This window comes from Eumetopias jubatus, unplaced genomic scaffold (genome assembly GCF_037043125.1).
Source record: "Eumetopias jubatus isolate StellerSeaLion01/CBP00866 unplaced genomic scaffold, mEumJub1_p1.0 scaffold_8, whole genome shotgun sequence".
NCBI lineage: Eukaryota > Metazoa > Chordata > Mammalia > Carnivora > Otariidae > Eumetopias > Eumetopias jubatus.
Genome location: NW_028274814.1, coordinates 75,026,897 through 75,052,090, shown reverse-complemented (window position 1 = coordinate 75,052,090; position 25,194 = coordinate 75,026,897). Strand labels below are relative to the sequence as shown.

At 37.6% G+C, this 25,194-nt stretch overlaps 1 long non-coding RNA gene across 3 annotated transcripts in view; it reads left to right on the top strand.

Annotated features, from left to right (window-relative positions):
• The first annotated feature begins 19,384 nt into the window (after window positions 1-19,384).
• Window positions 19,385-25,194, top strand: part of LOC114224097 (uncharacterized) — a 90,042-nt gene continuing 84,232 nt past the window's right edge. For all 3 annotated transcript variants that reach the window (XR_015768843.1, XR_003612315.2, XR_015768842.1), the window contains exon 1: window positions 19,385-19,520. This is a non-coding gene — a long non-coding RNA (uncharacterized LOC114224097). The remainder of the gene's footprint in view (window positions 19,521-25,194) is intronic.

Here is a 25,194-nt window from a genome sequence, read left to right as displayed (position 1 = left end):
AATAAACTATAACGGACTTCATCAAAATAAAAACTTCTGCACAGTGAAGGAAACAATCAACAAAACTAAAAGGCAGCCTTTGGAATGGGAGAAGATATTTGCAAATGACATATCCAATAAAAGGTTGGTATCCAAAATATATAAAGAACTTATAAAACTGAACGCCCAAAACCAAGTAATCCAGTTTAAAAAATGGGTAGAAGAGGTGCACCTGGGTGTCTCAGTTTAAGCATCTGACTTCAGCTCAGGTCACGATCTCAGGGTCCTGGGATTGAGCTATGCTCAATCAGTCTCCTTGTCCCTCTCACTCTCCCTCTGCCAAACAAAGAAAAAAGAGACAAAAACCATACTCTTAACTATAGAGAAGGATGGTTACCAGAGGGGAGGTTGGTGGGGGATGGGTGAAATAGGTGAAGGGGATTAAGAGTATACTTATCATGATGAGAATTGTTGAATACTAATTTGTGCACTTGAAAGTAATATACCACTGTATATTAATTTTACTGGAATTAAAATTAGAAAAGTCCAGAAAAAACATCTAGACACAGACCTACACCTTTCATAAAATGTAACTGAAAAAGGATCATAGAAGATAATATAGAAGGAAACCTAGATGACCTTGAGAACAGCCCTGATTTTTTAAATGTAATACCAAAGGCATAATCTATGAAAGGAATAATTGATAAGCTCAGTTCCTTAAAAATGAAAACCTTCTACTTTGTGAAGGACCACATCAAAATGAAAGAGAAAAGACAGACTGGTAGAAGTTATTTGCAAAAGACATCTGATAGAGGACTATTATTCAAAAAATATAAAGAACTCTTAAAATTCAGCTATAAGGAAACAACCTAATTAAAAAATGGGCCAAAGACTTTGACTCCAAAGAAGATAAACAGATGGAAAATAATCATATGAAAAGATGCCCCACATTAGGGGAATACAAATTAAAACAATCAGATACCACTAAACACCTATTAGAATGACCAAAATTGGAACACTGACGATGCCAAATGCTGGAGAGGATATGGACCAACAAGAACTCTCATTCACTGCTGGTGTGAATGCAAAATCACACAGCCACTTTGGAAGTCATTTTGGCAGTTTCTTATAAAAATAAACATGCTCTTAGCATATGATCCATCGATCATGCTCCTTGCCATTTGCCCAAAGTATTTGAAAATTTATGTCCACACAAAAACCTGTAGATGGATGTTTATAGTAGCTTTATTCATAATTGCCAAAACTTGGAAGCAACCAAGATGTTCTTCATTAGGTGAATGGATAAATAAACTGTGGTACATCCAGACAGTGGAATATTATTCAATGCTAAAAAAGAAAGAACTATTAAACCATGAAAAGCCATGGAGGAGCCTTATATGCATGTTACTGAAATAAGCCAATCTGAAAAGACTACACACTCTATGATTCCAACTATAAGACATATTGGAAAATGCAAAGCTGTGAAGACATTAAAAGAACAGTGTTTGCCAGGAGTCAGGATAGGGAGAAGTATGAATAGGCAGAACAGAGAGGATTTTTTTAGGGCAAGCAAAATACTCTATATGATATTATAATAGTTAATACATGTCATTACATGCTTATCAAAACCCACAGAATGTACAACACCAAGAATGAACCCTAAACTATGGACTTTGATTATGATGTATCAATGTAGATGTATCAATTGCAACAAATATACCACTCTCGTGTGGGACATTGATAACGGGGAGGTTATGCATGTGTGGGGGCAAAAGGTATGTGGAAAATCTCTGTACCTTCTTTTCAATTTTGCTGTGAAACTAAAATTGCTCTAAAAAATAAAATACTTAAAACAACAATAAAACAGAACTAAGGGATCTACTCAGCTCAGATTTCTCTGTGAACCCCTCTTTCTTTAGGTCAAGTGTTCATTTCTTACTCAATGAATTGTGATGGGAAGTCATGGAGCCCACTGCCCATTCAGCAGGAATTATGTGTAAAACAGGATATCATGATGTCTTAGTTTGTTTGGGCTATAATAAAATACCATAAACTTGGTAGCTTATAAACAACAGAAATGTGCTTCTTACAGTTCTGGAGTCTGGAAGTTGAAGATCAACATGGTTTTTGGGTGAGAGCCCTCTTCCTGGTCACAGATTTGTGTTCTATCCTCACATGGTGGAAGGTAGTAGGGAGCTCTGTGGGGTCTCTTTTATAAGAGCATTAATCCCATTTATGAAGGTTCTGTCTCATGATTGAATCACCTCCCAAAGGCCCCATCACCTACTACTATCACCTTGGGGATTATGTTCTATATGAATTTTGGGGGGACATAAGCATTTAGACCATAGTAGATGGTGCGGGTGGAAATTTGAGCAAGGTGATCCCTCTGAGTCTAGCTGCAGCTAAAGGACATATGTTCCTCCATTGATACAGTTGTTGGAGAACTCCACTAATCTAGCCCTGTATGAAGCTTGTGGAACAATGGAAATTCAGGTATATAACTATCAAGGCTTGGGTGAGGCTTCCATTCACTAGTGCAGATGGAGCTATAATATTCAAGTAGCGTGGTGAATAATGGCAGCATCATGGCAAATTAGACCATTAACACCCAGAAGAGGTGAGAATCGTTATGCATAGAGGAAAGGCTCCTCTGCTGTAGCAAAGTAAATGGTGACTGAGGGGATGGAAATTTGAAGCTCAGCAATTCCGATGCTATTGTGATTTAAAGCAGGTTACTCAAAATGTGATTTGTGAGCTTGATGGAAATGTATTCTCAGACCTAAAGCTGGACTTAATGAATCAGAATCTCTGTGGTGGCAAGGTCCTAATTTTCCAGGTGATTTGGAGCACACTGAAGTTTGAGAAACACTGGCTTGAGAGTCTTCCCTACCTGACTGAAGACTGCATAGAGGAGCGGGGAAAGAACAATCACGGGAGAGGTGTGAGTGGCTTAGCTCTGGGGTTGAAGAGTTCGAGATCTTTGGGGAAAATGGCAGTTTAACGGTGGCATCCCAGGATTGATAAGGGGAAGACCATTTACTGGATGGATGCTGATGTAAATAAGGAGCTGAGCTTCTAGAAAATGAGAAACTTCTGGAAACAGCAACTCCTGCCTTATACATCTGGAAAAGTGAATTGACCCATAAGGTCACAGATAATGATGTCCCGTAGTTATGCCCACCTATGTGTGGAATCAAGAACATGACTCAGGGTTCATGGATACCACATTTAGGATACCACATTAGAATCTAGATAATATTCTAGACAGTCCCCAAGCAGAATTTGCCAGATGTAGCAAATCCTTGAGTTTCCTTTCCAACATGATGCTTCTGAAAGGTGTAAAAAGTAAGGCTACGTTTTCTTTTATAGTGGATGATTATCATGAAGACCTTTCTAATTATCTCTGAAGGTCTGGGAATATGTGGGTAAATAATTGTTTCATGACCAGAGTAAATTTTTTTTATCTGCACTGGTTTATCAAGTAGAGTGTAATGATGTCTATGAACCAGGCTGGGCACCTTCCCATGAATGTAGGCTACTCGACAGTAAAAGCTGCGGGTTACTGCTATTCTCTATTTATATTTCCTGATCTACCTTACTTTTTAAAATAGAGACAAAGGACACCAGATAATGTCCAGTTACCCTTAATACCATGGAAATAGACAAGATGACCCAAAGGCTTCCTACGTTGTATAATTACATGAAGATTAAACTCAATCAGAGCTTTGCCATTTATTTCTACCAGTTATGGTTATTATAAATACCTTCATCAGTTCTTCAATAACATTCTATCCTGGCCTGGCTAATAAAATTGAGGACTTTGACATGTGATATTCACACATGCAAAAAAATCCTGTTATTATATCCATAGTTATGATAAATTACTTTTGAAGACATATTTTGGGCAGATGCTCGATTAGACTGTACTATAATTCCAGGTCCAGATCTGCCTGCAGCACGGCCTGAGAAAATATTGATTTTAAATTAAATATGACATTTCATCTTTTCTATCAAAACAGAAGGCCGTATGAAAACAAAAAAGAAGATAGAGATTGGACTTAAGAAATGTAAAAAGATGTGACAATAGCTCCTAGATAAAACGGGCAATATTTAAAAGGTAACTCATTCATGAATTAGTGAATTTAGATGGCATATGTTTTAGAATATTAGCTTATAAATCTAACTTTTTAATTTTGTGAACAGCCTTAGTTGATGAGACAGGTTGTGGAGAAAATCAAATTACATTTATAATTTATCATTTGTATTTTATTGTTCTTAAATAATGTTGTATATAAAAGGACATAGAATTCCACTATTTTCTCTCCAACACTATTTTCTCTCCTGTGGGATATCAGCCAGACATGGCTGAAGGCTGCCAGTCGGTCACAGTTATCTCCTCAAATCTGCTTGATAGAAACCTGACACAATAAGTTATTTTACACAAATAAAATCATCAAGAACCATATTATACTTTTTTTAACCAAATAAAACTTTTATTATTTCAGTCAGACAGATCCACCCAACTTGCCTTTGGAAATAATGACTACTTTTTCAAGTCCTAACAGTGGGCTAGAAGTGACTTCATGGGGCGCCTGGGTGGCTCAGTTGGTTAAGCGTCTGCCTTCGGCTCAGGTCATGATCCCCGGGTCCTAGGATCGAGTCCCCCACATCGAGCTCCCTCCTCAGCATGGAATCTGCTTCTCCCTCTGCCTGCCGTTCTCTCTCTCTCTGACAAATAAACAAAATCCTTAAAAAAATACTAGAAGTGACCTTCATTAATACTTTGATCTTTTAATGAAGTCATCTGCAACATATTTGAGCTGGCATTGGCATGACCCTGGTGTATCGTGTTTTAGGCTGGAATCTTTTGTATCAGACTGAGAGCATCAGGAGCTGACCATTTTCTCTTTCCAGATAAAGGACACATGAATATGAGTCAGTGAACCATGGTACCAATCTCTAATGATCAATTCATCAGCATTTGCCAAAAAATCTACCTGCTTTATTGCCATGTTGGTTGTACTTACTTAATTAAATTTGACTAAAAAAATTATTGCAAGGCAATAATTAAGTATAAGGTGTTGTAGAGGAATCAGATGTGATAAAATACGTAATTCAATATGGTCATATATATGATATGATATCATATAGACAAGTTATAGTTAGGCTTCATTGTTTCTGGCACATTTATTATTTCATTTGACCTTCTCAGCAACACTTAGCCCTTTTGGTTGAGGAAACTGAGGCCAGAGGGATGGAATGATTTGCAGTGCTCATGGGTGACTGGTCTTTGGTGACAGAACACAGACAAGAACTAACTCCCACACCTGATAGGAGTTCTCCCCATCACTCTTATCTCTGCCCAACTTGCAACACGGCCATTGATTTGTTGCCATCCACTCTTTATTGATGAACACCATGTGGTGGAAAACATCACTGTACACAGGATTTCCTGGTTGCTGAGCCACTCTTCACCCTGGATGTGAAAGATGCTGCCTGCCAAGTGAATCTGACCGAGAAGGTGAGAGGTTCGCAGCTTTAACAGGTGCACATCAAGTCGTCATCAATCTTTGTAATGGTGCTGCTCTCATTCTTTTTAACCTTTCTCTGAAGTGTGATGCCTTTGTTAAGACTCAGTTTTGGATGGAAGAAAAAGAGTAGTTCTTTCCCGAACAGCATGCTTACTTTATCAAATGCATTTTAGGACAAGACAAAACCTACTCTTACCTTGACTTTGTGTGAAATCCCCTCGCTAGAGCAGACTGGAGATTCTTACCCAGTTCCATCAAATGTCACCATTCGGCTTCTTAGTAACATTTAACCCCAGACCTAGGAGAACTCCATGGTACTCTCCTTTCTTTTCCTCCCTTATCTAATTCATCAGTAAATACTTATGACTCTATTTCCAAAAGCTATTCCCTCTGTCCAAATTGTCTCCTCCTCTCCCCTGCTTCTCCCTGAATCCAAGCTACCAGTGCTCCTGCCTGCCTTCCTCTGCTAGGAGCTACAGCTCTAACAAGTCCATTTCCTTTCACTCTTGCCCCTGTTACTGTCCAGCCTCCACAAAGTGACCAGAGAAACACTTTTATTTTTTTAAAGATTTTATTTACTTATTTAAGAGGGAGAGAGCAAAGAGAGGGGCAGAGGGAGAGAGAGAATCCCAAGCAGACTCTGTGCTGAGCACAGAGCCGGACGTGGCGCTCAGTCTTACGACCCTGAGATCATGACCCGAGCCGAAATCAAGAGTCCAACGCTTAACAGACTGAGCCACCCAGGCACCCCGAGAAACGCTTTTAAAAAGGTAAGTTTTGTCACTCTCTGTTTAAAACCTTTCACTGGCTGCCCATTGACATTAAACTAAAACCTGAATCCCTTACCTGGGCCCACAGGCCCTGTCTACCTCACAATCTTCATGCTTCCCTTCCCGCCTTGGTGCATGCTGCTTCAGCCGCACACACCGTTAGGACATGCGAAGCTCCTCCCACTGTGGTAGGCTGCACATTGCCCACCCCCGCCCCGCCCAACCTACAAAATACATCCATGTCCTGATCCCTGGAACCTGTGGATGTTACCTTATATGGCGAAAAAAGGGATATGATTGATCGACTGATTGATTGCAGATGTGATTAAATTAAATGTCATGAGATGGGGAGATTGATTATCCTGGGAGATGGGCCCTAAATGCCATCACAGGTGTCCTTATAAAAAAGAGGCAGAGGGATATTAGACACTCACACAGGAGAAGCTTTGAAGATGCTGGCCTTGACGACTGGAACGATTCTGACAAAAACCAAGAAATCCTGCAGCCACCAGAAGCTGGGAGGGACAGGGAGTGGATTCTCTCCTAGCGGCCTCCAGAGGGAGCGTGGCCCTGTGAACACCTTGTTTTCAGACTTCTGGCCTCTGGAACTGTAAGAAAATAGATTTCTGCTGTAAACCACGAAGTTTGTGGTGGTTTGTTACAGCATCCAGAGGAAATTAATAGATCCTGGTTCCTATATTTATGGTTCCTTCTGCTTATAGCTTATTTTTATGAAACCTTCTTATGTCTGCCTCTTTCTTGTTCCTTATGAATCTATTGAAATAGTACCTCTTCCAGGGGACTTCCCTGACTGTTGGAGCTAAGATAGCCAGCTCCACTCAGACATTCTTTATCACAACACCCATTTTATTTTCTTCATCATTTAAAAATATTATTTCTATTTATTTTTTCTTTGACTTGCCTATTTTCTTATTCCAGCACAAAAACAGTATCTGGCATGTAGTCAATGCTTACTAAAATCTTTGTTGAAGAAAGGAAAAAAGGAAAGAGTATTATTAGTTGCCTAACAGTAAAGAAAAAGATTTAATACACATCCAGGCTTTTAAAAGATCTTTGGCTTCTATGGGGAATGTCCTCTACTATAGCGAGGGTTGCCTCTTCATAATCCTATAAATAAAATACAGGGCACCCAGTTAAATACGAATTTCAGGTAAACACAAATAATTTTTAGTAGAAGTGTGTCCCACAGAGTAAGTACATGCCATCAAATATTGCATAGGACATACTTATACTGAATATAGTATTTGTGATTCAAATTCAAATTTAGCTGGGCATCTTGTTTTATTTTGTCTTTACTAAATGTGGCAACCCTAATTGTAGAACACTACAATTCTCTGTTATAAACAGATTATTACTCTGTCAGGAGATGAGGGGGTAAACGAAAAAACAAAAAACCAAACCAAACAAAAAACCTTCCTCTGAAAATCTTTTCTCATGGAACTATTCTTCAAAATCTTAAAAATATACACATATCAGTAAGTTTACCCTTCTCTCCAAGGGAAAACTAAAGAAGTACTTGTTTACTCACATCACCCAGGGAAAGAAAAGCACCTGCTCTGCTAAAGGCAAGCCTGGATGGTATCACTTGTGAATCTGTGTGGATAATGCCAGAACTGGGCATATTCTATATATTGGAACTATTTATATGTGTAAAGGCAATATGAGTTTCTAGGATACGTTTTGATTCCCTGTGTAAAGTGCTTTTGGAGGGTTTGTGATGAGATTTTGTGCATGCATCCTTTTACTCACCTCCCCCTGCCCCTTATTCCCTAGGAGACTGGCTGATAAACAGACAAAGGATGGACTGACCCAGGGAATGAAATTATTTAATGAAATTACTAAGACTTTCTGGTCAGGGACAGCCTGGAGATCAGGGTTTCTCACCACCCATCCCAATGGAAGACAGCAGACCTTCAGAGCACACCCCCACTCTTCATGCCGAGAGACTATAGAGAGAAACCTGGTGACCTTGGCAGGGGCGGCCCTGGTAGTTGTGCCCATGGACCAGATGAGCACCCTTGGGCCCTAAGAGTGAGAGAGAGCACATGTGTCACATGTACCCTGGCTTGTAGCAGGCCACTGAGTAGAGAGCATGGCCCGACAACTGTCCAGTCTGATCAGGCAGACCTCTTCCCTTTGGGAAGAGAGTCAGGGGTAAGTAGAGGTGGATGCTGCTTCTCTAGCACTTCCTTTTCACAGAGACAGTGTTTGCAGATGTTCCCTTCTCTGTAGGTCAGCTCAGGGATATGACAAGAGGAACATAATTACTTCTTCCTAAAATGCTGCTTCAGGGTATTTGCAGGACAAGGTTGTTAGTACTATTGATAGATGTGACCAACCTTTAAGCCCGTTAACATGACAGATTCACTGTGAGAAGCAAAAGGTTTCCACTGGGCAGCAGAACTGTTTGAAGACCCGGTAAAGCATACTCTAATAGTTGTGTTTACCTTGAAGTCCCTTGGAAATCTAAAAATATGAAGTGCTATGTTGAAACGCTGCCTATAAGTACAGAGATGACATCATGCGTCCAAATGCAGAGCCCCGAACCCATGCCTCAGTTTACCCACAGCCATACAATGGGAGGCTCAATTCTGCTCATTTCTGCTCAATGAGCTTGCCCATCACAATATAGGAAACACTCTTCAAGAAGAAATTCAAATAATGACTAAATATTTAGACCCATCTCCAGGGCAATATAGTTTTGTTTTTATTTATTTTTTATTTTTTTAAAGATTTTATTTATTCATCTGAGACACAGAGATCCAGAGAGAGAGAGAGGGAGGAGAGAGCCTAAGCAGGTAGAGAGACAGAGGGAGAAGGAGAAGCAGGCTCCTCGCTGAGCCAGGAGCCTGATGTGGGGCTCGATCCCACGACCCTGGGATCATAACCTGAGCCAAAGGCAGACGCTTAACCATCTGAGCCACCCAGGTGCCCCAATATAGTTTTATTTTTAATATACAAACAAAAGGGCGCCTGGGTGGCTCAGTCATTAAGCATCTGCCTTCGGCTCAGGTCGTGATTCCAGGGTCCTGTGATCGAGCCCCACATCGGGCTCCCTGCTCAGCGGGAGGCCCGCTTCTCCCTCTCCCACTCCCCCTGCTTGTGTTCCCGCTCTCACTGTGTCTCTCTCTGTCAAATAAATAAATAAAATCTTTAAAAAAAATTTTTTTTTAAAGTCTGCTTCTAAAAAAAAAAAAAACTATACAAACAAAATTCCTCTCAATCATCTCAGGAGAAAGGGAAATAAAAGAAGTGTCTTAATGAGGACCCACCCCCATCTTTCAAAATTTCCCTGGAATTTTAAGACCAGAGACTATCAGAAAGATAGTCTCTTTTCTATTCAGTATTAATTTAAATTAACTTTTGTGATTATTTTGTTTTCCAAAATGCATTAATTTCACATTTTAAAGAAGACACTGAGCCCTAGTGGTTATGAATAGAATAAGCGTATTTTTCTAAGACTCAAAATTTAAGAACTGAATCTGAGGTAAATTTACTCTTCTAGATTATTGTTTAATAATTTCCAGTAGGTAACTTGCCCTGTATTATTCTGATGCCTTAAAGAAATATAAATATAATAGATGAGACCATGCAATTGGGTTATTTTATTTGTTTTAAAAGCCATAAGATGTGTATCAAGTTATATATAAGAAGATTCTCAAGTTTAGCTTCACAACATTTTTTACATGCTTCTCCTTCTATACATTTCTAGCAATATTTAATTAAGTCTCCCTAAAATTGTATACATTTGAAAAATATCTATAATGTATAACCAACTAATTAAAAGAATTAAATGTAAAAAGCAATCTTATACATTTTAATTTTTTGTTATTTTTTCCTAATTAAAAATATGTATGTTCACTGTAAAAATCTTAAAGTGTGTAAAGTAAAAAACAGTAATTTCCCTTCCTTTCACTCCAATTCTCCACTCCAGAGGAGAACAGGGTTAATAGTTTGATATATATCATTTAAATTTTGTTTTCCTATGCACATAGAAATGTATATGTAAATATATTTTAATTTACTTTATCTTTATTATGAAAAATTTAAAACTTGAAGAAATAGAGTATTATATTGAACGAATATTTACCTATCACTCAAGTGTTTTTAACTCATAGTCAGTCTTGTTTCATCCATACTCCCACCCACTTCCTTCATTTCCTTGCTGGATTATTTGTAAGCAAATCCAAGATATAGTATTTCATTAGTAAATACTTTAGTATTTATTTCTACAAGATAAGGACTTTTAAAAATTGTTACCACACTTAAGATTTTTATTTATTTATTTATTTGTCAGAGAGAGAGAGAGCACAAGCAGGGGAAGCAGCAGGCAGAGGGAGAGGAAGAAGCAGGCTCCTCGCTGAGCAGGGAGCCCGATGTGGGACTTGATCCCAGGACCCTGGGACCATGACCTGAACCAAAGGCAGATGCCCAACCAACTAAGCCACTCAGGCATCCCATCACTTAAAATTTTTTAAATAAATAACTCTTAAATAACATCAAATAACCTAATGTTCAAATTTTCCCAATTATACACATATAATTCTTTTTTTATAAGAGTAGAACTATACTAGACATGGTGCTATATAACTTACCGAAAAATTTAAAGGAAGATATTATCAAACAATGTTGTTGGGATGCAAAGGGACTCTTGAGCTTATATTTTATGCCACTCTTACTTATAAGATCCTACTCATCTAAGGCCAGGCTGAAGGCTCACTTCTTCCATAAATGGCTAGTCATGTCAAACATCTTTTCGGGTGATTATTTTCTATCCATATATCCATGGACAGTGAAATGTTTCTTCACGTCTTTTGCCCATTTTATAATTGGGTTTTTTTTTAAATAGTTTTGAGAATTCCTTCTACATTATATTGTAAATCCTTTGTCACCTATGTGGTTTGCAAATATTTTCTCCCATGTTCTCTCTCGTCTCTTCATCTTCTTAACACGTGTTACTCTTTCGCATGGCAAAAGTTTTTTATTTTGATAAAGTTCAATTTATTGGTTTTTTTTTTTCCTTTATGGGTCATGCTTTTGGTGTCATGTCTAAAAAATAATCACTAAGCTGTAGGTCCCAAAAGTTTCTCCTATGATATTTTCTAAAAGATTTATAGTTTGTATTTTAAATTTAAGTCTATGATTAATTTTGAGTTGATTTTTGCATAAGGTATGAGATGGGCTGAGGCTCATTCTCTTCCGTGCAATTCCATTTGTCCCGATACCATTGATTAAAAAGACTGTCCTCTGTTGAATTGCTTTTTCACCTTTGTCAAAAATTTGTTGGGTGTCCTTGTGTGGGTTATTTCTGTGTTCTCTATTGTTTCACTGATACATGAATCTATTGATTAATATAAATTTTATGTAATGTTTCAAAATATTTCCTACCATACCAGGTAGTCACCTGTCCACTATGGTTCGTTACTGTGCTCAGCCAGGACCTCTTAGTCATTATGTTCCTGAAATAAGTTTTTTATGGTCTGTCAAGGAGATACAGAGAATCTTGAATATTATTCTCTTCTAATGGTATTGTGTGAATTTCCTTGTGAAAACATCTAGCTTCTTTATTCTTAAAGAATAAGAAATATTGATTTCTTATTGATGCAGATGACAGACCATAAAATATTTCATCAATATTTCATAATAAGAAAACATCTAGCTTCTTTATTCTTCTTAAAAAATTTTTGAAATTATCAAGAACAAGAAAATTTCAAGTTTATGTCATTTATTATTTGAAGTTTATGTAATCCAAATGTTCCACATTTCATTTCCCTTTAATGTCCAACTTTCAGCAATCTGAATCCCCTTCCTTATGGAAATTCTATTTCTTTCTTTCAGGTGTCTCTGAGAACACTCTCTCATGCTTACATGTTCCACCCATGTATTGGTTGGCTGTCACTTTAGCTGGCCATCTGGCCCTGACCTCTGCTTAGCTCCTGTTCAGGACTTTCTCACTGCTTTGGGATAGGTTTTCTTCTAGGCACTGCTGAAGTTCCCTCTATGCTACTTTGTTTCAGGCATCCCTAAGTTCCCCATCATAGTAGCTTGGACCAGGCTACCTGTTTAACAAGATTTAATTGAAGCCTTGAGTACAATTAGGACTGCAGCCTAGACCACTTGAAATTGCATATGAAAATGCTTTCAGTGACCTGCCACGAGGACATGAATTTTTAGATCTTTGCTCATAACTGCCATTGTCAACATGCAGTAAATAGAAGTAGTAGCCACAGAGAGGAGAATAGAATGAGATAACTAAAGAACCAATTACAAAGTGGGAGTATTGAAAATTATTAAGGAATTCTTCCAGATTATAAAGCAAAAGGGTAGAGTATGAGAGAAAAATAGAGAGACATGGAACATAATTCCAGAAACTCCAAAAGCATTATGATAGATGGTGCAGAACAGCAGGAGTTGCAGAAGAGGAGAACACAAAGAATCAAGGAAAGGAAATAATCAAAAGAATAATGGAAGGAAATTCCTCAGACGTAAATCTTCAGATTTATAGTGCCCAGCAGAAGCGAAATAAATGAAAAAAAGACCTACAGAGATGCATCATAGTAAAATTTTGCATATCAAAGATAAAGAGAAAAATCAAAAACATTTTCAGTGAATAGTGAAAACAAAACAAAACAAAATAACTGAGGCTATCTACAAAGGAATAAGAACCAGGATTTCATGCTAAGGAAAACCATACCTCTTCCAGAGAACTAATTTTCCCCCCTTTCAGTAAAAGAGTGATGGGTATTGAAGAGGGCACATTCTGCATGGATCACTGGGTGTTATGCGCAAACAATGAATCATGGAGCACTGCATCAAAAACTAATGATGTAATGTATGGTGATTAACATAACATAATAATAAAAAAAATTATGAAAGCAATCACATTTCCCTTTTTGCTCCAAATAACAGGAAGCTATGATGATTAAGCACTGTAGCATGCTAATGAACATGCTAGAATATCTGAACTTTTGTTCTTTTATGCTCGGTTGTCAATTACTTTATTTTATTAACTTTCTATGTAACTTAAAATTTTTTAATTGTAGCAAAATACATATAAATAAAAGTTACTACCGTAACCATTTTTAAGTATACAGTAATGTCAAGTACATTCACATTTTTCTGCAGCCAATCTAAAGAAATCTTTTCATCTTAAAAAACCACAACTGTATACCCATAAAAAACAATTCCCTATTTCCTCTTCCCTCAGTCCCTGGTTACCCCATTCTATTTTCAGTCTCTATGATTTTGATTATTCTGGGTACATATAAATGGATTCATACGTATTTGTACTTTTCTGACTGGCTTATTTTTCTTATAATATCTTCAAGTTTCATGCATGTTGTACAAGGTGTAAGAATTTCCTCCCTTTTTAAGGCTGAATACTATTCCATTGTATGCATATACCATATTTTGTTTATCCATTTATCTACTGATGGAAACAGGTTGCTTCAGCCTTCGGCTATTGTGAATAATGCTGCTGTGAACATGAGGGTACAAATATCTCTCCAAGACCCTGCTTTTAATTCTTTTGGGTATATACGGAGAAGGTGGATCATATGGAAATCTCTTTTTAAATTTTTGAGGCATTGCCATGTTGTTTTCCAGAGTGCTAAGCCATTTTAGATTCCCACCAACAGTGTACAAGGGTTCCAAATATCTCTACATCCTTGCCAACACTATTTATTTTTTTGTTTGTCAGTAACCATCTAACGGGTGTGAGGTGGTATCTTGTTGTGGTTTTGATTGACATTTCTCTAACAATAAGTGATGTTGAGCATGTTTTCATATTCTTGGCCATTTGGAAATCTTTGGAGAAATGTCTTTTGCCTGCTTGGTAAGTTTATTCCTAAGTATTTTATTCTTTTTAGTGCCATCATAAATGGAATTGTTTTCTTAATTTCTTTTTAAATTGTTCATTGGTGCATAGAAATGCAACTGGTTTTTGCATGTTGATCTTGTATACTGTGACTTTGCTCAATTAGTTTATTAGTTCTATCAGGTTTTGTGTGTGTGAGAGTGTGTGCAATTTTTAGGGTTTCTGCATATAAAATTATGTTGTCTGTGAACAGAGATAATTTCACTTCTTCCTTTCCAATTTGGATGTCTTTCATTTCTTTTTCTTGAATGATTGCTCTGGCTGAGATTTTCAGTACCATGTTGAATGGAAGGATGAAAACAAGTCCCTTGTCTAGTTCGTGATCTTAGAGGGATAGCTCTCAGTCTTTCACCACTGATGTTAGCTGTGGGCCCTTTACATATGGCCTTTATTATGTTGAAGCCATCCCCTTCTATTCTTACTTTGTTGAGTGTTTATATCATGAAAATGTGTTAAATTTTGTCAAATGCTTTTTCTGCATTAATTGAGATGATCATGGTTTGGGGGCCTTGGCTTTTTGTTTGTTTGTTTTTTGCCCCTTCATTCTGTTAATATGTTGTATTACATTGTTTGATATTTGAATGCTGAACCATCCTTGAATTCCAGGAATATATCCCACTTAATCATGATGTATAATCCTTTAAGGGTTGTTGAATTCTGTCTGCCGGTATTTTCTTGAGCAGCAAGATTCATCAGGGATATTGGTCGGCAGTTTTCTTGTCTTGCATTGTATTTGTTGGAATTTGGTAGTGGTGTAATGCTGGCACCATAAAATGAGTTTGGAAGTATTCCCTCCTCTTCGATTTTTTGGAAGAGTTTGAGGAGAATTGTTGTTAATTCTTCCTTAAATATTTGATGGACTTCACAAGTGAAGTATTCTGGTCCTTCGCTTTTCTTTATTGGAAGGTTTTTGATTATTGATTCAATCTCCTAAAGTTTTATGTCTGTTCAGATTTTCTATTTCTTTATGATTTAGTCTTGGTACATTTCATGTTTCTAGGAATTTGTCCATTTCATGTGGGATTTTCTTGGTGTACAATTGTTCATAGTACTCTATTATAATACTTTTTATTTCTGTAAAATCTATTGTAATATCCCTCCTTCATTTACAATTTTAGTTATTTGAGCCTTCTCTTTTTTTCATAGTCAATCTAGCTAAAGGCTTGTCAAATTTGTTTACATTTTCAATGAACCAACTGTTGGTTTCACTGATCTTTTTCTATAGGTTTTCTATTCTCTATTTTGTTTATCTCTCCTTGAATCTTTATTATTTTCTTCCTTCTGCTCTCTTTGTGTTTGGTTTGTTCTTCTTTTTCAGTTCCTTAAGGTGTAAGGTTAAGTTGTTGATTTGAGATCTTTCTTCTTTCTTTTTAAATTAGCATTTACAGCTACAAATTTCCCACTTAGCACTGCTTTTGCTGAATCCCTAAGTTTGATATATTTTCATTTTCATTTGTCTCAGTTTTCTAAATTCTTTTGTGACTTCTACTATGACCCAATGGTTGTTTGAAAGTGTGTTGTTTGGGGGCACTAGAGTGGCTCAGTCAGTTAAGTGTCCAACTCTTGATTTCAGCTCAGGTCATGATCTCAGGGTCATGAGATCAAGCCCTGTGTTGGGCTCTGTGCCGAGGATGAAGCCTCCTTAAGATTCTTTCTCTCCCTAACCCTCTCCCATCCCTACTCATGCTCTCTCTCCCTCTCTCTCTCTAAAAAAAGTGTGTTGTTTAATTTCAAAATATTCTTGCATTTTCCAGTTTTCTATCCGTTATTAATATATATTTTCATTGCATTTTAATTGGAAATATCATTTATATAATCAACTTTTAAAATGTATTAAGACATTTTTGTGGCCTAATATATAGTCTAATCTGGAGACTGTTCCATGTGCACTTGAGAAAAATGTGTATCTTGCTGTTGGGTGAAGTGTTCTGTATATGCCTGTTAGGTCCAATTGGTCTATAATGTTGTTCAAGTTCTCTATTTCCTTACTGATCTTCTGTGTGGTTGTTCTATCTATTATTCATAATGTGTTATTGGTCTCCTATTATTATAGAGCTTTCTATTTCACCCTTCAATTTTGTCAATGTGTGTTTCATATATTTAGGAGCTCTAATGTTTGGTGCATATATTTGTATAACTTATTCCTTCTTGGTAAAAAGACACTTTCATCATTATATAATGTCCATCTTTGTGTCTTAGAACAGGTTTTGACTTAAAGTCTTTGTCTGATATTAGTACATCCACTCCTGCCCAATTTTTGTTACCATTTATGTGGAATATCTTTTTATATCCTTTTACTTTCAACCTATGCATGTCCTAAATTTAAAGTGAGTCTCTTGTAAACAGCATATAGTTGAATCCTATTTTTTTAATCCTTTTCCTAATCTATGTCTTTTGATTTGGGGAGTTAAATCCATTTACATTTAGATTATTACTGATCTGGAAAGACTATTGGCACTTTGTTATTTGTTTTCTGTATATGTCTTATCACTTTATGGCCCTCATTTCCTCCATAACTGCTCTCCTTTTTTTTCCTAAGTGATATTATTTTATTATCATGATTATTTTTCTTTTTTTAATTGAAATATACTTGACATGCAATATTACATTAATTTCAGGTGTACAACATAGTGATTTGACAAGTCTATACGTTATGCTATACTGGTATATACACAAGTCTATATACATTATGCTATAGTTACCATCTGTCACAGTGCTATTCGAATACCATTGGCTAGTTCTCTATGCTGTGCCTTTTATCCCTGTGACTTATTCCTTCCATAACTGGAAGCCTGTACCTCCCACTCCCCTTCATCCATTTGCCCATCTCTTACACACCTCCTCTCTGACAACGTCTTTGTATATATGGGTCTGTTTTTGCTTTTTGTTTGTTTGTTCACTTGTTTTTATTTTTTAGATTCCACATATAAGAGAAATAATGTAGTATTTGTCTTTCTCTGTCTGACTTACGTTCCCTTTTATTTTGTTGGTTTTTTGTAGTGACACATTTTGATTCTGTTCTCTTTGTGTGTGTGTGTGTGTGTGTGTGTGTGCGTGTGTGTGTGTTCTATAGATATTTTTTCTGGTTGCCAAGGGATTACATAAAACATCCTAAAATTATAATAATTTATTTTAAACTCTTACTAACTCAAGTTCAATTAAATGCAAAAACTCTACTCCTTTATATCTCTGCACTTGACTTTGTTTTTGACTGATGTCACCAATTACATCTTTATATATTGTGTGCCCATTAACATAGATTTATAATATATTTTATGCTTTTGCCTTTAAATCCTATAATAGAATAAAAGTGGAGCTGTGAATCAAAAATACAATATACATGATTTATATTTATCCATGTATTTTTAACATTTTTAAAAAGATTTTATTTATTTGAAAGAGGGAGGGGGAGAGAGAGAGAGAGAAAAAGAGTGGAGGAAGGGGCAGAGGGAGAGGAGAGAAAGAATCTCAGTCAGACTCCATGCTAAGCATGGAGCCTGATGTGGGGCTCAGTCTCAGGAAGCTGAAATCATGACCTGAGCCAAATCAAGAGTCAGATGCTCAACCAGCTGAGCCCCCCCAGGCACCCCATGTCCATGTATTTATTTTTATCAAAAAACTTTATATTTTTGTATGGCTCTGAATAACTGTCTAGTGTCCATTCATTTCAACCTGAAGGACTCCCTTTAGTATTTCTTGTAGGGCAGGTCTGGTGGTACTGAACTACTTCAGTTTTTGTTTATCTGGCAATGTCTTAATTTCTCCCTCATTTTCAAAGGACAGTATTCTCAGTCAATAGTTTTTTTCTCTTAGCAGTAAATATATCATCTTACTGCCTTCTGGCCCGCAAGGTTTCTGCTGAGATATCCACTGATAATGTTATTGAGGATCCTTTGTACGTGATGAGTTGTTTTTCTTTTGATACTTTCAAAACTGACTTTCAACAGTTTGATTATAATGAGCCTTGGTGTGGTCTCTGGATTTTCCTATTTGGAGTTTGTTGAACTTTTTGTATTTGTGTGTCTATGTTATTCCTCAAATTTGGGGACTTCCTAATCATTATTTCTTTAGATAAGCTTTTTCTCTTGTTGTTCTGACTACTGTCTTAGTGTAGGTCCACCTGACAGTGTCCTTAAGCCCCTAGACTCTCTTTACTTTTCTCATTCTTTTTTCTTCTCAGACTTGATCATTTCAAATGACTTGTCTTCACAGTTGCTTATTCTTTCTTCTGTCTTTCCAAGTCTTCTGTTCAAACTTTCTATTGAATTTTTCAATTCTGTTATGTGTTTCAGCTGTAGAATTTCTGTTTGGCTCTTTTCAATAATTTCTATCTCTTTGTTGATATTCTCATTTTGTTCCTTTATCATTTTCCTGATGTTGTTCATCTGTCATGTTTTCCTTTAGCTCACTGGGCATTTTTAAGACATTTATTTTAAAATTTTTGTGGAGTAAGTCTGAGGCCTATGATAATTTTCCATTTCTGGAGTATTACTTTTCTTTTGAGTTGGCCATGTTTCCCTGTTTCTTTGTATGCCTTGTGATCTTTTGTTGAAAATTGAAAATGGGGCATTTGAAAAGAACAGTCCCTAGGTTTTTGTGGATTGGGTCTGTGCAGGGGTAAATCTTCATTAATTAGTTTAGTGTGAAGCCTCAAGATCCACTCAAGCCTTTTCTGAGGATGTGTCATTCCTAGTCCTGTGTGTGTGTGTGTGTGTGTGTGTGCTTTCTCCCCAATCTCCCTGTATACATGTTTGCTTTTAGATGTCTTAATTTCCTATGAGTCTCACCCCTGCTCTTCTTCTCAAGGACTTAGATTTCTGTTGTATTCCTCTGCCCATAATCTCTTGACCCAGGGGGCCACAGTTCTATAGCCTTCCTGCAGCTCTCATGTGTCATGGTGCCCACCATTGCTTCTGGAGGCTTCCAAACTGATATCCCAAACTATGCCACCATCCCATCTGTGTCCTAGAAAGGTGAGACAGAAATTAGTCCCCCAGACATCCCCCATACAAGCCAGAATGTCACAAGCAAGTTCCACTTGTTTCTTTCTGTTCCAAGGGAGGAACCAGCAAATGGGCATTTGCCAACCTCAGCGCACTGGGGAGGAAATGGAGCAAGCATTGGCAGAAACACCCTGAAATTTCATACACTTTTGGGTGTGACTTTCTTTCTTTAGTCATTCACTTGTTTGCTACAACTTTTTAACTGAGTTCTAGAATTCTCACAAAGCTACTTTTGTCTGTAAGTTGTTGTATTTTTGGTGTTTCTGTGGGAGAGTAGGTGTAGACTTTACTAGTCTGCCATCTGGCTGAAGTCACTCTTCTGTATAAGTCTTCTGAAGTAAGTAACCTTATATCTTTTTGGAAATATGTCATAAAAAATTTGAGTAAAATGAATCCACATTATTTAAGAGAGAAAAAATTATAGAATATTAATATATTTGTGCTTCAGAGAAGTGAGTAGAAGAAACTAAGATTTTTGAGACATTAGTGCTCAGAGTAAGTGCAAAGAAGTTAATGGAGCCGTGAATGGCCGTAGTTTAAATAGCTATAGACCTGGGGGACCAAAAGTTTAAAAAGGACCTCCAAACAACCTTTAGTTGAACAGAAAGTAATAAGATAATATTTAGTGACTGAGTTCTAACATATGGAGATTAAAATACTTAATTGGTGCTTAAGAGTTTTTATTTTGCAAAATAGGTTTTTTGTCAGTTAAGAGTATGCTCATTTGCAAGACAAAGATTACTGTCTTTCCATGGTTTAATATATTTAGTTACTTTTTCTCATATAGGAAATCCAGAGGTAGAAAGATTCAGGCGGTGGTTCAGCAGTTCAGTAATGCCAGAATGTGTGTGGACATTCTTCTGGCCTTACCCTCATGGTTGCAAATTGGTTCCTTTTGCCCCATATTCAAAGCAGAAAGAAGAGGAAAGTTGGTTCCGATTATCAGACTCTTTTTTCAGGAAAGCCCTGGGAGACTTCAAGTTACAACTCACTGGCCACAGTATGGTCACATGGCCTTCTTTGTTACAGAGGAGACCAAGAAATTGAGTCTTTACATTTCTCAGCCTGTGTGTAGAAGGTGGCAAGAGAGAAGCAGGGTGGGAATGGCTGTTGAGTAAGCAGATCCAGCAGTGTTTCCCCAGGGGTATTCAATGAGGAAAATTCTACTTGGTTCTCTGGTAAGTAAGCAAGAAATTCTATGCCTTTGTTTCATCACAGACTTCCATAGTCTCCAGAGTAGTATTCTGATAGAGTGGTGCATGCACAAAGTGTATTTCTCAGTGTCTATTTTAAGATAAGATTTTGTATTTTGGAACAAAAGCATACATTGCTTTTTTTCCCCCTGTTAACCATTTTAATAATATTTGTCCTTTTTATTAACTCATTCAGACAACATTTATTAGGCATCATCTATGTGATAGTAATTATAGTAGATATTGATAATTCAGAGATGAGTAAGATCCTTAGCCTTAAGCAGTTCATAGTCCAGAAGGTAAACACTTTGTGGTAAACAATTATATATATACAATTATAATTTAGTTATTTAAAAAAAGCATTGATGTGCATATATGGTGATATGTACATCCAGCTCTGATGATGTACATATTCTTAGTCTGCAGACAATCTTTTGAGTTTACAGGTTTTGCTAGGAGATCCAGGGAAATCAGTTTAGAGACGACTTGCTGTTCATTAAGCAAATGCCACTATAATGATACTACATTTTTTTAACCTTTACATTGTCCCTGAAGTCACTGAAGCCTATGTCTTTTCTATGAGGCTAGTTTACCCAACCTGATGATAATACAGTGGTTTGAATTTAGGTACCAGTGTTATGCTTGAAAATTAAGAACGTCATTGACATTTGACTTTATGTCTAAAAAGAACTGGTGAGTGACTATGTATGGTTCACTTGATGTATCTGGGTCCTGAATAAGAATAAGAGTATGAATCGGAACTGTACCTGGCAGCCTGAGGCATTCCATTTTCGGGCCACTGAGATCTGCTGTTCCCAAGGAGACAAGATGGAATGATTCCCCTTCACTTCTGCTTCAGGAGCTCACAACTGCTTGGAATCAGGAGAAACTAATTCCTCTTCTTGGCTAGGGATCTTCTCCCCTTTTCCTCACTGGATTACATGAGACCAGGACATGGCATGAAAGCTTGCTTTTCTTTACCTCTACTTTGTGATTCCATGTCTCTGGGCAAAAGTCCCTCATTTAGAAATCCACAAACTCCAGTCTATAGGCCAAATACCGTAGCTGTAAAGTCTGTGACCTAAGAATGGATTTTACATTTTTAATTGGTTGAAAAACTCAAAAGGAGGACTTTTTTGTGACATGTGAAAATTACATGAAATTCAAAATTTAGTGTCCACAGATATACGCTTTTATTGAAACACAGTGATGTTCATTTGTTTACACACTCTCTGTGGCTCCTTTTGAGTTACAATGCCCGAGTTAGATAGTTGCCACAGAGACCGGATCATCTACAAAGCCTAAAGCATTTACCGTCTGGCCCTTTACAGAAAAATTTTGCCAACCTCAGATTTAGAAGAAAAATGTCCACCTCTGGATATAGAAAAGAAATCCATAATCACATTAATATACTGCACTAACCAGATTGGGATTGTCAATCCCCTGCCAATATACCGAGGTGTAGGGGCATTGGACCATGGCACAGCAGTGGTGCTCAGGCATTTTTAGCAGCAGAACTGTTTTTTCAAGTAATTTTTATTAGTTTATTTGTTGAATGTGAATATATATATACATAATATATATAATATATATTATATACATATAAATATATATTACATATATATACAAAAATAATATCTATACACATATTCTGGATTGGTCTCTGGATTCATCTCTAAAGTCCCTCCAGTGGTCTCTAAAGTTCTGTGGCTCTAGGTTTGCCTGAAGTCTCAGCATCTATGCTCTTAGTTAGAAGGACTCTGTCATTGCTAGGAGGAGCTCTACATGACCAGGGGTTTCACTGTTCCCACCTTTAGTGAATGGTGCTGATAAGCTCTACAAACCAAAAATCTGCATGTCAACTGTGACAACCTTTCCTCTCCTTTATCTCCACATTCAATTTACCACTGAGCTCCCTCAGTGCTAGCTCCTAAATACCTTGCCTAAGGATCCTTGTTTCGCTTTCTACCACCACCTCCCTACCCAACGTTACTAGCACTTGGACTCTGGGAAGAGCCATCCAGTGATGTCATTATTCACTCTTGCTCCCCTGAAATTACTCTCCATAAAGCAGAGTAGGCTTTTAAAAACATAGATCCGGTGAGAGATACCCTAGTTTTGAACCCTTCAGTGCCTGCCTATGGACTGCCTCCTCAGTCCCATCTCTTACATCTGTCTACCTAGAACCCAAACATACTGGTCTTTCAGTTCCTTCACTGAGTAGTGGTCTGTTCAACCTCAGAGCCTCCACACCTGCTATTCCTTACCCTCTTACTCCCTCTGCCCAACTATTCCTTTTTATTCTTTAGTTCTTGGTTTTTGTTTACAAAATGAAATGCTGAGTATTTATCATATTCCAGACACTATGTTAACTGCTCAGAATACAAATAATGAAAAGAAATAATCCTGTCCGACAGACCTTATAATCTAAGAAGGGATACTGGCATTAAACAAATAATCCTCAAATAATTACTATTGTGATCAATGATAAGCTGAAATGCAGGAAGATTTCAGGGAGTAAAACGGGGGTATTGATTTCATCTTGGAAACACAGGGAAAATATTGTGGGAAGAATATTTAAGCTGACCCCCATAGGATGAACAATTATTCTTTAAGTAAGAGAGATAAGAAAATTCTAAGCTAAGGAAAAAAGCATGTACAAAGGTCCTGAGGCTAGAATTGAAAGGGATCTGGTTCCAGAACATGAAGAGGAAGAGAGACATTGACTTAGAACAAGCTGAAAATAAAAGGATGGCCCAGATCATGTAGAGTCTTGCAGGCCCTGTTAAGCATTTTGGCCTTGAGGAATTTAGGTTTAAGTAGGTTTTCCTCCAGGAAGGCTTCCTTCATTCCCCAGCCTGGGTGAGGCAACCAGCCTCCACTCCGTGCTCTGACATCACACACATATTGTTCCATAGTCTCTCTTCTCTGCTGACCTTCTTTATTGCCTTGTCTGTTTTCCCCGCTAGCCCAAGAGCTCCATGAGGGTAAGAACTTTGTCTTCTTCATCGCTGTTCCTCTGTGCCTAGCACAGTGCTTGGAATACAGGAAGAGTTCAATATATGTATGTTAAATAAATGAATGCCCCTCCTTTTCTGCCACTAGCTAATCACGGGCTCTTCTAGTGCTTCCCAGAAGTGTGGAGGTCACCAGATATTCTCGCAATGGCCCTATTTATGGGTCATTTTCCTTGATCATTGGGATAGCCTCTCCCCTGCTCCCGTGACTTCCATTCCCTTGCTTCTCCACACCATCCTTCTCACTGCTGCCTCAAATACCGTCCTAAAGTAAAATTTGGATCATGTCTTTAAAAAAATGTTTTTTGACCCTCCCATGTCCTCCATCACTTCTCAGCGCCCACGGAATAAACTTTAAGCTCTTTTGTTGCCGTCCTAGATCGTCCGTGACTTGGCCCTGACCTATCTTCCTAGTCTTATCTATCTTTCAGTTCATGTATTCTGACCTCCACTCATAGCCGGCTTCCCCAGCATGTCAGGTGCTCAGATATGCCCCACTCTGATTGTGGCACCTCTCTTTCTTCCCTGCCTGTCAACGTTTGGCTCATCCTTTGCTATCCAGAAGAATCCCAGCATTCTGTTCTTTTTACTCCGTTTTCCATAGCCCAGCGGTTCCCAAAGTATGGTCCCTGACCAGCAGCAAACTTGTTCGATAGGAAAATTATCAGGTCTTACCACAGACTTACTGAAAACCTGGAATGCTGGGGCGGTGGGGGAAGGGGGGACAATCTGTGGTTGAACAAACCTTCTAGGTGATTGTCATGCACATTAATGTTTGCCCAGCACAGTGCTGTACTTCTAGTTTAGGATTTTAGAGGGCATTAAGTTCTGGCTAATTATTTACTTGTCAGTATCCCTTATTAGAATGTAAGTAGCCTGAAGACAAGAACGAGATCATACCTATTTTATCACCACCACAGTGGAGGAAATAAAATGGCAATGAAATACAGGGTAGTTATGGAGAGTTGATGCGGCTCCTTTTATTCCTCACGCAATTTATGGTTTCCTCTGCAAATAAATTTATTTGGAAAGGAAGATAAATTATATTGTTACGTTGTACATGATATAACATTACACTAGACTATATTTCATTACACACACATACATATATGTGTGTCTATATCTATCTGTATCATTATAGTAATTAATTCACCTGCAACATTCTCAATGAATCCTGGACTTGAGTATTAGGAACCTGATTAGAAGAAAGTTTTCTAAGGGGAGACTGATTTGTCTTGCCTAGTTAGGGTTTAGGATTTTTAGCCCCGCTTCTCAGACTTTGACATAAATATGAATCACCTCGGATCTTTTTAAACTGAAGTTTCCTGATTCAGTTGGTCTGTGGAGAGGCCCACGAGTCTGCCTTTCTCACAGGCTCCCAGGTGATGCTGCTGGTCTGAGTGGGCCCCAGAGGAAATTTTACAAATGACCTACCTTCGTGCAAACTAGCTACGGAGCTTTTTCTCGCACAAAGAGATTTGGCATGAGTACAACTTCTTTGAGGTATTTTTATTCATGTACGGGTCAAAGCCCCTAGCCAATGGTTCTCAACCCTGGCTACACTTTCGAATCACCTGGAGGTGCTTTTAAAAAATACCAGTGCCCAGGATCTACTCTCTGAGAGTCGAATTTAATGAACCACAGCCCTACGCAATGAAGTAAAACAGGTGCAGAAATTGCTGTTATGTTCTACACAGCAGATCTATGACAAGTCTGCCCTTGAGAAGTTTGTCATCTAAATGGTGAGATGGTACAATGCATATTAACAAGAACTTAACATTAAAATTATCAAAAGGAAAAA